Source organism: Perognathus longimembris, chromosome 2, assembly GCF_023159225.1.
Source record: "Perognathus longimembris pacificus isolate PPM17 chromosome 2, ASM2315922v1, whole genome shotgun sequence".
In the NCBI taxonomy this organism is placed as follows: Eukaryota; Metazoa; Chordata; class Mammalia; order Rodentia; family Heteromyidae; genus Perognathus; species Perognathus longimembris.
The window spans coordinates 106,789,143-106,803,103 of record NC_063162.1 but is presented as its reverse complement, the minus strand read 5'-3'; the positions used below and the strand labels follow the sequence as shown (position 1 = coordinate 106,803,103).

General features: G+C 34.2%; 1 protein-coding gene and 1 non-coding gene across 14 annotated transcripts in view; both read left to right on the top strand.

The window, feature by feature from the left end:
* Magi2 (membrane associated guanylate kinase, WW and PDZ domain containing 2) overlaps positions 1-13,961 on the top strand; it is a 1,248,503-nt gene that overhangs the window by 376,248 nt on the left and 858,294 nt on the right. The window lies entirely within an intron of this gene.
* Positions 9,821-9,945, top strand: LOC125347468. The gene has a single exon (XR_007210237.1). It is a non-coding gene; the product is annotated as a U6atac minor spliceosomal RNA (small nuclear RNA).

The window sequence follows — 13,961 nt, the reverse complement described above, 5'->3', positions numbered from 1 at the left end:
AAATCAAAATCTGGGAAGAAAGCCAGAAAGGAAATTGGAATCATGTCATCTGCAAGAGAATGGATGGAATTGGAGGTTATTGTGTTAAGCAAAATAAGCTAGACCCAGAAAAACAAGTATCTCATGCTTTCTTTCTTATATGGAAAAACAGCCATAAAAACCCTGAAGATGGAAGATGTACTATTATGGAAGGAAAGATAAACCATTAAGGAAAGGGAAGAAAAAGATAGGGAGTTGTGAGGAAGTGGGGGAGAACAAGAAAAAGTAGTTGGGAGTGTGGGTATTATCTAACAAGTATACATACACATATGGAAACGGTGAAGCTTCTAAACTTGTAGAATTAAATTGATTTTTTTGTGTGTGTCCTAGTTCTCAAATCTCAGCCACCTAAGTAGATAGGATTACAGGCATGAGTCACTGGTGCCCAGCCTTAGAATTAATATGATTGAACAGCTATCTGGTCTGTAGATTTCCTCATTGCTACTGGGTGTCATTATTTCCAATCTTTCGAAAAGACAAAGAAATCAGAAAAATGTTATAAACATGGAGATATATATACATGTATATGTATATATGCAGATGTACACATGTAATCATCTACAACTCTATTAAACTAAGCATGAGTTCATACTAAGATCTCCAATCCTAATCCATTACTACATAGCTACTTTTCTTTTCCTGCTTGTCTGAGACTCCCTAACAATGAGAAACCTGGTTTCCCACCACTGACTCTCCATTGATTTTACTGTTCCATTTCTATTTATAAATAGTGTACTTGGGGCTGTTTGTACTTCTTGAATAAGTCTATCACCAACAGAGTGCAATCTGGCAATCTGTTAGTCTTTTGGACTCTCATTTCTCAAGGTATTTAGGTAAATACTTTCATATATCTCTTCCCCACCTCATCTCTTCAGTGTAGTTGTTTCATATATTTGTAACACTTAAATAATTTTGTCACATTACGCACTCAATTCACACTCTGTGAACATTTTTAAATATTCACATGCATTAACTTTTATTTTCTGCTATAAATGGTATGTGTTTTGACAAATGTATAGTATCATGAGGATTTTGACAAATGTATATGACAAAGCCTGTTGTCATATTTTCCTTTTATAACATCATTCAGGATAATATCACTGCCCTAAAAATTTCCTTATTCACCTATTCAACCTCTTCTTACCCTTTACAATAACCTTGAGAGAATACTGATATGATTACAGTATCTTGTTTTGTCTTTTCCATTTTCCAGAGTGCTATGAAAATAGAGTCAAGTATCATGTGTAGCTTCCAACATGATCTTTTGATATAGAAATATGAATGGAGGATCCATACATGTCTTCTGTGTGTATTTGTAGCTCATTTCTTTTTATCACTGAATAATACTCCACTTGGGGAATGCATGATTATTGTTTATTTACGTACCAAAAGGTGTCTTGTATGTTTCTGCATTTAGTGACTGTAGGTAAGGCTGCAATAAACATTTACATACAAATTTCCATATTGACATATTTTTAATTTTTTTATTATTATAAGGGTGATGTGCAAAGGGGTTACAGTTACATAAGTCAGGTAAAGAGTACACGTCTTTCTTGGACAATGCCATGTTGACATATATTTTAAGTCAGTTAGGTAATTGCCTAGAAACACAATTGCCAATGGTAAGGCTGTATAGTTTTCTAAGAATCTGGGTCTTAGAAGTAGTTGTGCTATTTTGTATTTCATCAGTAATAAATGATTATTTTACCAGCAATTGTTAACTTTCTGGATTCTAATCATAATAGCTAAGTAGGACTAGCTTCTAATAAGGGCTTGGCAATATCTGTTTGTTTTAATTTATATTTCCCAAATGACAAAGGATATACAGTATCTTTCATGTTCTTCATTACACTGTAAATCTTCAGTGAGACACATTTTAAATCCTTTGCCTTTTTCCTAATTGTTTGCATGTTTTCTTATTACTATGTTTAGACTTGCTCCATTTCCGACCTGGGTCTTTTCACCACACTTTAGGCAACCAGATGTTCCCCGCTCCAAGGAGGTCTCCATATTGATGCTCAAATTTGTGCGGACACCAAATAGGCATAGCACATTGCAACCCAGAATTCCCGGACTCAAGCAATGCTCGGGGTTCAGCCTTATGAGTTCCTTGGATTACAGACGTGCACCACCACACCCTACTTTTATATATTTAAATAGCATCTCTTATCAGAAATACATTTTAGACATATTTTCTCCTGTGATTTCCATTTTTATGTCTTATGAATGCCTAAAAACTTTCAATTTTAATAAATGTTTTAGGGTTTTCATTGTTATGTATTTATATTTCTGTCTAAAAAATTACCAAAAAATTTCACATGGATATTCACCTGTTTTTCTATAAATTTACCACCTTATTTTTTATATTTACATAGGCCTATGGTTACCTTTGTATGATTTTTTTCATTTGTGAACAATGTAAGATTTTTTTTCTCTTTTTTTGCTTGTTTATTTTTGTATGTGAACATCTGATCGTTCTTTTTTTTTTTTTTGCCAGTTCTGGCACTTGTACTCAGGGCTGGAGCACTGGCCCTGGCTTCTTTTTGCTCAAGGGTAGCACTCTGCCACTTGAGTGACAGCACCATTTCTGGCCTTTTCTATATATGTGGTCTGAGGAATTGAACCCAGGTCTTCAAGTATAGGAGGCAAGCACTCTTACCACTAGGCCATATTCCCAGACCCCTGATTGTTCTTTCATGTATTGTTGAAAATGTTTTTCCCCCCTCTATTGTATTGCTTTTGGTCTTTCTTAAAAAAAAAAAAAAATGCCTAGAGAAAATGGTTCATGCTTGTAATCCTAGCTACTGAGAAGGTTGAAATCTGAGAATCATGGTTCAAAACCAGCCAGGGCAGGAATGTCCCCAAAACTATTATCTCCAATTAACCACAAAAAGCCAGAAGTAGACCTGTGAGTTAAGTGCTAGACTGCTAGCCTTGAGCACAAAAGCTCAGGGACAGTGCCCAGAATTCAAGCCCCAGGATCAGCAGAAAGAAAGAAAGAAAGATTCGGCAGGAAGGGAGGAAGAAAAAAAGGGAGGGAAGGATAGAGGGAAGAAGGGGAGGGAGGGGAAGGAAGGAGGAGAAAAATTACCATATTGTCCTACTTAAGAAGGAATTACCATATTGTCCTAATTACTGCAGCTTTGGAGTGTCTTCTCATTGGCTACTATCAGTCCTCCTGATGTGATTCCTTTTCAGTATTTTGCTGGAAAAGATTTCTTGCTTTCCAAGTAAGCTTAAGAAACATTTTTATAACAGCATAAAATAGCTTGCTGAGATTTGAATTGGGGTCATTTTGTGTTCATGGATCAATATGGAAAGAAGTAACCATTTAAAAATGTTGAGTTTTCTAACTCATAAACAGATTATCTCTCCATTGGTTTTGTTATTTCTTTCTTTGATCAGAATCTTACAGTATATTTACACAGATACTGTATGCATTTTGTTTGATTCATACTTACACACTTAACTTGTGCTATTCTAATTTTTTTTTCATTTCATATTCTAGTTTCCATTGCTGGTGTAAAGTTGACTTTGCGTACTGCAGCCTTGCTATATTTGGTCCTTCTAGCCTTTTTGCAGATTTTTTTTTCTACATAGAAATAGTTTCTTATATTAATAAAGATAATTTGGATTCCTTTCTTTCAAATCCTGATGGCTTTTTCCTGTCCACATACTAGATAGATTTTCCAATATGATATTAAGGATAATAGTGAAAAGTGTTTTCTTCCCCATTATTGACAATCTTAGAGGATTGACATCTGATGTCACAGCCCAAAAACTATATGGTTTTACATATGGTCTGTGTCCATTAAGAAAATTCACTGTTCCTAGTTTGGTAGGAGTTTTTGTCATGAATATTTATTAGATTTTTCTTCAAATGTATTCTCTTGAAATAATCAGTATAATCATAGATTTTGTTTACAATAGACTATTAATACTATAGATTCCATTAATTTTCTACCTAAAGTTGAACAAGAATTGAATAATTTGAATAAATCCCACTTGGCTCCTTTTTATACTTTGTTATACAATGTTAGATTTATTTGTCCATATTTGTGTCTAAGCATATGTGAGAAATTGACTTACAGATTTCTTTTATCTTAATGTCTTTATCTATGTTTGGTATGAGAATGATGCTAGGCTAGTTTCAGAGAAAACTGAGAGTTTTGGGGGGTGTAGCATTTTCACTTTTCGGAAATTATTAATTATTAATTCATTTCTTAAATAAACATGGGGTTACTACTCAAGTTGGGTTTTTTACTCTCATTGTATGAGCTTTGGTAGTCATGTCTTTTAAAGAATAGAATAGTTCTATTACATCTAAGTTTTAGAATATGCTACCATTTGTTTTTATTATTACTTTACTCTCCTTTTCATATCCTTTTAGTCAGGATATTTCTTTCATAGCTGACTTATTCCTTCCTTTTTTCTTCTTTCTTTCCCTCCTTCATTTTCTCTTTCCTTCTCTTTCTTTCTTCTTTAATTTCATTTTGCTGATCTTGGAACTTGAACTCAGGACCTGGGGATTTTACTTGAGCTTCTTTTGCTCAAGGGCAGCACTCTACCACTTGAGTCAGAGCTTTACTTTCAGCATCTTTGATAATTTATTGTAGATAAGAGTCTTAAAGACTTTCCTGCCTGTTCAAGCTGGCTTTGAACCACAATCCTCAGCTCTCAGTCTCCTGAGTAGCTAGGATTATAAGCACAAGCCACCAGTACCCACCTTTGTAAGGATTTATCCATTATAATCATCTCTTCAAAGAATTTCCTTTTGGTTCCATTGATTTTTCTCTGTTATATTCCTGTCTTCAATATTATTTGTATTTTCTCTAACCTTCATTATTGTTTCTTCTTGATAAAGGCTTACTACTTTATATTCCTGATATGAAGTTTGGTTTAATTTCAGGGCCTTCTTTCCAGACACTCCACTCATTCATGCAAGCTTCCCTGGGAGTACCTCTCTCACTGCCTCCACAAAAATTTAAAAGTTATAATCTCATTTCCATTTGTTCAAAATATTTTCAAAGTTCTTCTGAGACCTGCATTTTGTGGTTTTTTTGTTTTTGCCAGTCCGGGGGCTTGGACACAGGGCCTGAGCACTGTCCCTGGCTTCTTTTTGCTCAAGGCTAGCACTCTGCCACTTGAGCTATAGCGCCACTTCTGGCCATTTTCTAAATATGTGGTGCTGGGGAATTGAACCCAGGGCTTCACATTCCCAGCCGAGACCTGCGTTTTGGACACATGCATCATGCAGTAGTATACCATTGATCTACAAATATTTCAGCATTTTTCCAGCCATTTTCTGTTGTCAGTTTTTTACTTTGATTTTACTGTAGTGTGAAAACATACTTGTATTATTTCTTTGGTTTTATTCAGATGTGTTTCTGAGCCCACAATAAGGTCCTTCCTGGCATATGTTCCATGTGAATTTGAAAATCATGTTTTCCCTGTTCTTATTTGGATGGGATATTCTAAAATTGTCAATTAGGTCAAATTGATTGATGATCCTGTTCAAGTCAACTATAACCTTTACTGATTTTCTGCCTGTTGGATCTCTTAATTATTGGTGGAGATACCCTACAGTTTCTAAATCTGAATGGTCTGTCTTCTTCACTTGAGTTCGCTTTTGCTTTTTTATTTTGGTGGTCTTTGGTTAGAGAGGTATACATTTGAAATTGTTTTGTTTTGTAGAAAAATAAGTTCTAATATCATTAGATTATGCCTTAGTTATTCATGGAAAGTTTTTCCGTATTTTGAAGTCAGCTTTGTCTGAAATTAGTATTGCTATTCTAGGTTTCAATAAATGTTAACTATAGTATCTCAGATACTGTATAGACATGTATTGGAACTAGGGAAGGGAAAGGGAATACCAAAAATGAGAGATAATGTATAAAAAGACAAACCATTTCAATAGTGATGCTTACAAAACCAATTGGTGTAAACTAACTGTACAAGTATTGGGAGGGAAGGGAACTGGGGAGGGGGGACATGGGGCAAACATGAGGGAGGGGGTAACAGTTGGATAATTAATGTATTTGCTCTACATATGAAACTGTAATCCCTCTGTACTTCAATATGACAATAAAAAAGAAAAGAAATGTTAACTACTTACTAGGCAATATGTGCTTTGAGAAGATATACAATATTCTTGCTTATTTTTATTTATATTTAGGTCACACTGTGTCTCAGGTACTGTTGATCACAAAACAGTACAAAACATTTTTTTACTTATTACTGTGAATTATGTGTCTGTTAGCCCATTAAACACATTATAAATAAAATGAATAAAGCTAATATTTTTTAATTCCCAGAAGGTCTATTCTATATTTCCCAATGTGCTATAAATGTGAAGTGAAGTATACTCACTACCTTATGTATGTAACTATAACCCCTCTGTACATCACCTTGACAATAAAATCAACTTTTAAAAAAATGTTTAGGCTTTCAAATTTGGAAGTAATGACTTTAAGAGAAGAATATGTTCTTTGTGGTTAACATGAGATTTTTTTTAACAGTTTCACAATTATTAAAGTAAATTAAACTAAAAATAGTGAAACTTTTCACCGGACTAATTAGGATAGGACTGAGTATATTCCAACAGTGCAGTCGGTAAAAAATATTTATGCTTCTTTTCAGTGGCTAATAGGTGCTGTGCTTTTTGGAGTCACAAGTTATAGCTAAAATATCATGCACAATGGATGAAAACTTATTCCAACTTGCCTTTCTTGACCTGGTTTACAATTTTAAAAAAAAACAAAAACACCTTTACTATGTAAGCACTGCCAGTGTAAAAAGGAATGAAAGTTAACAGATATGTTTTCCTAGATCATATGCCTGAATACCTTTCTTTTTTACTAATCCATACAATGGAAGTGTAATGATTTAAGTGGAAGACAACAAAAACCCAAATGTAGAGTAGGTTTAGAAATATAGGCTAGCTTAATAGTATAGAGCAAGTCAATAATATTCATTCTTTCAAAAGCACAATATGTATCTCTGAGTGGAAGAGATGTGGTATGTGTGGCACTTCCTACTACAAGCCAACATAGACCAAATGCGCACCTTACATATCCAAAAGAGAGAATGAGAAAGAGAAATAATAAGTAGCCCAAAGTAACCACTGTAATTCAGTGTGGTAGTCAGTGATTTCAAGGTACATGCACACAGCATGAAACGCTAAAAAATGTAAGTTGAACTATTTAGGAGCTAGTGCATCTCTTTTCTTGTGCTTTTTTTTCTAGTACTTTTATCCATATGCCTTATTTGCAGAGAGACAGAAAATAAAATAATATCTAAAAACAAGATGAAGTAAAGCTTGCTTATCAAATTAAAAAGTGTACTTCTATCACAGGATTTGTTTTCAAGAGAAATAGTTCCTTCAACAGAAAATCCTTTTGAATCCATCGTTGTAATCTGTAATTCCAGACAGCTCTGAAAGCTCAGGCTCCTTGCACAGAGGACCAAAAACATGATGTATCATCTTCCCATCACTCTAACTAGTGACATTGTAAAGAAGCCCCTCTGTGATATATGTCACTTACTTTCAACCTAAGTAGACAGACAAGTTGTAAATACAGGTGGAGTGGTACCCAGTAAAGGCAAAAGGAATACATTTTAGTGGAACAGTCGTTATACCTAGAATTGCATGCAAAATTGTGTCTTTCTCTCTGAAAATACAAGGCAATTTAGGGAAAAACTAATTGTGTGCTTTGCAAATGGAGAGGGAAATGGTCTTCCACACAGATTTTTGTTTTAATATTACCATAGAATCAAAACATTGCTGAACATATTGCATCCTGGAGAGGCCTTAGGACAGTGAGAACAGCTGGCAAACCTTTATTTAATTAGAATAATAAAGAGCAAAAGTGACCATTCAGTATTTCAGGGTTGTTGATTTTTCTTTGCTTGAAACAGCTTTGGGGAAAATGTCTAGCTTATAGGGCAGACTTACTTTTTAAAAAAACTATATAAACACATACGCAGAATCACAAACTGCTTTTTTTCTGTAGTTAATTCTAGCAACAAATGATTTCTAAAATATACACATAGAATATATAAACATCATAGAGAATTTTTTGTGAATTTCACTTATTTAGAAAAATCATCAAATACTATATAACCCTGCTGAATGCTGTGGATACACAATATCTTTGTTTGCAAATTTAGCTTTTTTTTTTTTTTTCCTGGTCCTGGGCTTGAGCTCAGGGCCTGGATGCTGTCCCTAACCCTCTTTGTGCTCAAGGCCAGTGCTCTACCACGTGAGCCACAGCACCACTTCCAGCTTCTTCTGCTTATGTGGTACTGAGGAATGGAACCCAAGGCTTCATGCATGCTAGTCAAGCACTCTACCACTGAGCCACGTTCCCAGCCCTAGAATTTAACTTTAATAACAAAATTTATGAATATAGATAGCTAATTATGCTTATGTATATAACTCAAATGATTAAATGTGTCTGTGATATATACATGGATGTATGGAGGTATTTATGTATGTATAGTATTTAATGTGTTTATCCATCTTTCTAATGAGAAAGAAATTCATTTGGTATATTTTTAATTTTGCAAGGATATATTAAAGTTCTCATAATTTCAGAGCATTATTGCAAATAGTAGTAAAAGTAAGTTAGGAGAAAATAACAAATTTAATGTTCTATTTTCACAACAAAAAGTGCTACCATCCAAAATCAGCACACAAATATCAGTATTTTTTTCTGTATATCAACAATGAGCAAACTGAGAAAGATCAGTACAAGTCCATTCACAATAACCAATAACAAATAAAATAAACAATAACCTTGGATTAAACTTAACCAAAGTTAAGTGAAAGACTTCTACAATAAAAAAATTATAGAACTTCCAAAAAGAAAATTGACCAAGACATTAGATTATATAAAGAACTTGTGAAAATAGATATACTACTAAAGGCAATCTTCAGATTCAATGTAATCCCCATAAAAATCTCCCAAGTGATTTTCCACAGAAACAGAAAAATCAATCCTAAAAATTATATGGAAGCATAAAAAACCTCAAATAACCAAAACAGTCCTGAGCAAAAAAAAAAAAAAAAGAAGAAGGCCAAAGCAGTATGACAATACAAAGCTTCAATTATACTTCAGAAGCATAATGACAAAAACAGCATGGTACTGGCACATAAACAGACATAGAGACTTATGGAACAAAATGGATAGGCAAGAAATAAGTCCATGTAGCCACAGCCAACTGTTTTTGACAATGGTTCCCTAAATATACATTAGAGTAAAGATAGCTGCTTTTTCAGAAAATGGTACTGGGTAAACTGGATGCCCACATGCAGAATACTGAAACTATGTCCCTGCCTCTTGCCCATTACTAAGATCTATTCAAAGTTGATCAAGATATTAATGTAAGCTCAGAAATGTTTAAAGTACTCTAAGAAAAAATATAGAAATCACTAGAAAATACTAACATAGGAAAAAAATTCTTTTTTTTTTCTTTTTTTTTTTGCCAGTCCTGGGCCTTGGACTCAGGGCCTGAGGACTGTCCCTGGCTTCCTTTTGCTCAAGGCTAGCACTCTGCCACTTGAGCCACAATGCCACTTCTGGCCATTTTCTATATATGTGGTGAGGAAATAAATTCTGGAGCAGGTATTAACAAATGGGATTATATCAAACTACAAAGTTTCTGCTAAGTGAAGGAAATAGTCAGGAGACTGCAGAAAGAGAGAAAACCTATATATCTTCCAAGAGACTAATAAATAGGATACACAGAGAACTCAAGAAACTTACCTTAACAAAATCAAGTGTTGTATGAAAGGAGAGAAGGTTAGCACTCCCTTGGCAAGGATGGAGGAGGCCTGGGGTCCTGACAACATGCATAGGGTTAAGACATTGCCACCCACTTTGTGGCATCTAACCATAGCGGTTTTTTTTTTCCCATCACCATTACTATATGCCATAATATTGAGCTATAAATAAAAAAAAAAATAACCACCTGATACTCCTTTCCATACAAGATTAAAACTATTCATGAGTTAATGCTGACAATGTTATGGTACTCAAGGTACTTTTATAATAACAATGATATCTTAGATTTGTGTCACATTTTAGAGTTCCAAATTCATTATTTCAAAATGTGGTGTGTTGTTCTTGTGTACTAATTTTTGGAAAAATATGAAAAATAATCAACAACCCAATGAATAAATGGGTTGATGAACTGAACAGATAATTCTCAAAAATTAATGACTAGTAAGCAATTGAACAAAATGTTCAACATCCCTGGTAATAAAGGAAATGCAAATCAAGACAAGTCTGAGATTTCATCTGAATGCAGTCTGAGTTGTTATCATCAAAAACACAGTACCAATTGTTGGTATGTAAGTGGGGAAACAGGAACCCTTATACATTGTTTGTGGGAATGCAAACTAATGTAATTACTATGGAAATTAATATGGAAGTTTCAAAAAATACTTGGCTTATAACTGAAGGAATATATGTCAAGATACAATAGAGGAACTTGCAGGCTCAAGTTTATTGCAGCAGTACCCACGATAGCCAAGCTATGAACATAGCCTGGATACTACAACTAGTACATAGATCAAGAAAATACAGTATACATATATGTTGGAATATTACTGGATAATAAGGAAGGATTAGACTGTCATTTGCAAGGAAATGGATGGAACTAGAATTCATTATGTTAACAGAAGTAAGCCATGTTAGGAAGGATAAAAGTCACATGCTTTCTCTCATATTTTGAAAAATATGTAAAGGATATATATTTACTTAATCTGTGGTTTAAATCTATATGGAAAAGGGAAGGAAAAGAGAATGTTAGAGAGTAAACAGTACTAAAATACGTAGAAGGTCCATGAATGAACATAGAAAAGCTAACATCATTGAAAACTGTTGGATCATAAGAGGTGGTGGAAATGGGGAAAACAAGAGTGAGGGAGCAATCTGATTAAAATCCTGTCTATGCATATGTAAAATATGGTGATATAATCTTTTTTGAGCAAGTAGTATGAACTAAAAAATGAAAAGTGAAAGGAATAACAACTGGTCTTGCCCAAGGTGTGGTCCCTAGTGTGTGGCAGGAAAGAGAACAGAGAGGATAATGGAGAGTAAACACAGTTAATGGTTAAAGGAATTTATGTGCATGTGCGAAAAGGAAAAGTCATGCCTGTATGACTACTTCATACTAATTAAATATAAGATAATAAACTCAAATTTTAAGTAGAATTTATCATGTTAAGTGTGCATTCAAAAGGATATTGGACAAGAGTTTAATTAACAGAGAAAAAATATTGAAAGGTTTTATTTTTTTTAAGGAAGTACATTTTAGCTTATGGGTCATAGGAATTCACAGACATTTTCTTTCTTTAATCAGAGATCAAATATGTTTTGCCAATTAGATCTGATTGCTCTTTTTAGATTCCTGCTTAAAGACTGAGAACTTTATGCTATTTAGGAGTATAGATCTTTTAAAAATATGCTAGTGCAAGTAAATATTAGAAGATTATTCTATAAGCTTGCTTTGAGGATTGGAGGCCCTTTAGTCTCTTGTGTTTTAGGGTAATTTTAGCAGGGCAAATATTTGCAAAACTCAGGAGTGATACTTGATATTTCTATGGCTACTAAAATGACCCAGATATATTATATTTATAAAATATAAATTTTGTTAAAAGGCAGCTCTTTGTTTAACTACTTAAAGATCAGTTTAAAAAATAAAAAGTAGGAATGTTTTAATATACAATGTGTATATTTCTACTTTTGAGGATTACATATATAAAATTTTAATAGCTATAATAGAAAATTTCTATAGCTAGTTAAAATAAAATAAAAAGTAACTAAGAGCTTACTAAGTAGTACTTGTCCTAGGTAGCTTTAATCATCTGTCTTCTCTTTTCCAGATGAGGTGAGAAGTCCCACAGAGATTAAACCATGTGCTCAAAGACACTGGTTAAAGAGCAAGCAATGTTTGACCCCCCAATAGTTTGGCTTCAAAGGTGGCATTCTCATCATTGAGTTGTACTGTATCCTATGCATAACCCAAAATATAGGATTAAGTTAAGGTTGACATTAAAATATAAGACCAAATATTGCATAGGAAATACTTATGTTAAAACGTTTTTGATTGCTCTTCTAAAATGTAAATTTAAATGGGTAATCTGTCTTCTTTGGCAACTCTATTCTGAACACACATTAAAATGAAAACTTTTTCTTCTACTCAGTGTAAAAAAACTGGAAAGGAATTACTGCTACACCTATCATAACATAATGTATGTTAGCACCTAACTTACTTGTATTTCCCTTTTTTTCTATGCAATTTCATAGATAAATATGTCTTCATATAGCTGAACAGTACTTTTTTCTTTTTTACTTGCAATTGCTTATGGATTTATTTCTACCTTGGAAAGCAATGGTGGAAGGAAAAAGTTAATAGTTTATGCATCACCAGGTTCCTCCTTCCTCCCATAGACTGAGTCATTTCAACCTTTACCACACTTCCTTATAAATACACAGACAGAATTTACTGACTGTTAGGTAAAAGACAGTTTTTCTAAGGGCTATATATCCTAGTAATAAGATAGATCAAGTCTGCCTCAATTGCTTGTTGTAAGCAAACTGACTTTTGATTCAAATACTGCAAGTTAGTTAAGTAATCCTTATGAAGTCACCTGTAAGATTATAGCATATGACACTTCAAATTTAAGGGCTTTCCTTTGGCTAGTCTGTATATCATGCAGTCAATAGCATTCCTTTCTCCAACCCAAAATGCTTCTCAATGTTAAATGAGGATCTAGGAAGCTGCACCTGGCTCATATCAAGCTTCCCAGACATTGAGGAGCTGTCAGCTCTGAGTCTTTCTTCTTTTTTCTAACCGCTTTTTTTTTTTTGTTTTGTTTTTTGGGGTTTTTTTTTGGCCAGTCGTGGCCCTTGAACTCAGGGCCTGAGCACTGTCCCTGGCTTCTTCCCGCTCAAGGCTAGCACTCTGCCACTTGAGCCACAGCGGCCGCTTCTGGCCGTTTTCTGTATATGTGGTGCTGGGGAATCGAACCTAGGGCCTCGTGTATCCGAGGCAGGCACTCTTGCCACTAGGCTATATCCCCAGCCCTCTAACCGTTTTTTTTAATGGGCATAATATCTTTTTTGTTGTTGTTCTTTATTGTCAAAGTGAAGAATAGAGGGGTTACAGTTTCATATGTAAGACAAGAACATTTCTTATCCAATTTTTTTTCTTGTGAATCTACCCAACAATTCTAAACTGTGATAATTCAGACCTGTGCTCATTGTATTTTCTCATTTTAAAAAGCTGTGCTGCTTCCAAGTGCCAGGGCCTTGTACCTGTAATCCTGGTTACTTAGGGGGCGAGATCTGTGGACTGTGACTTGAAGCCAGCCCAAGCAAGAAAGATCATTAGACTCTTATCTCAAACTAACCACCAAAATTCTGTAGGTGAAGCTGTGATTGAAGTGGTAGAACATCAGGTTTGAGTGGAAAAGCTAAGGGATAGAGTCCGGGCCCTGAATTCAAGCCCCGAGACTGGTATAACAACTAAACAAAAATACCCCCCTCAAAAAAAAGATAGACTAGTTGTTGTTTGTTTGTTTTTTTAATTTTGTTTTAACTAGGTCTCTTCTTGCAGGCTGTCAATTTTTTAAACTATTTTCTATTTTTTGCATCTCCTTTCCTTCACCCATATAAGAAGATTTTTCAGCATGCAAGTTTGGGGGGAGAGTGGAAAATGGAGTTTCTCTGTTGCATACAGTATGACCTATTCTAGTCAATTGTTATATAGAAATGTATTTCACTGGTTTTTCAGCAGTTAAATGATATAGTCAGAATAGGCAAACTCAAATTAGGTGAATTTGAAATGGTGTGAATGATTATGATTTTATGCATTATAAATATATCTGAGAGTTCAGGCACCAGTGGCTCATG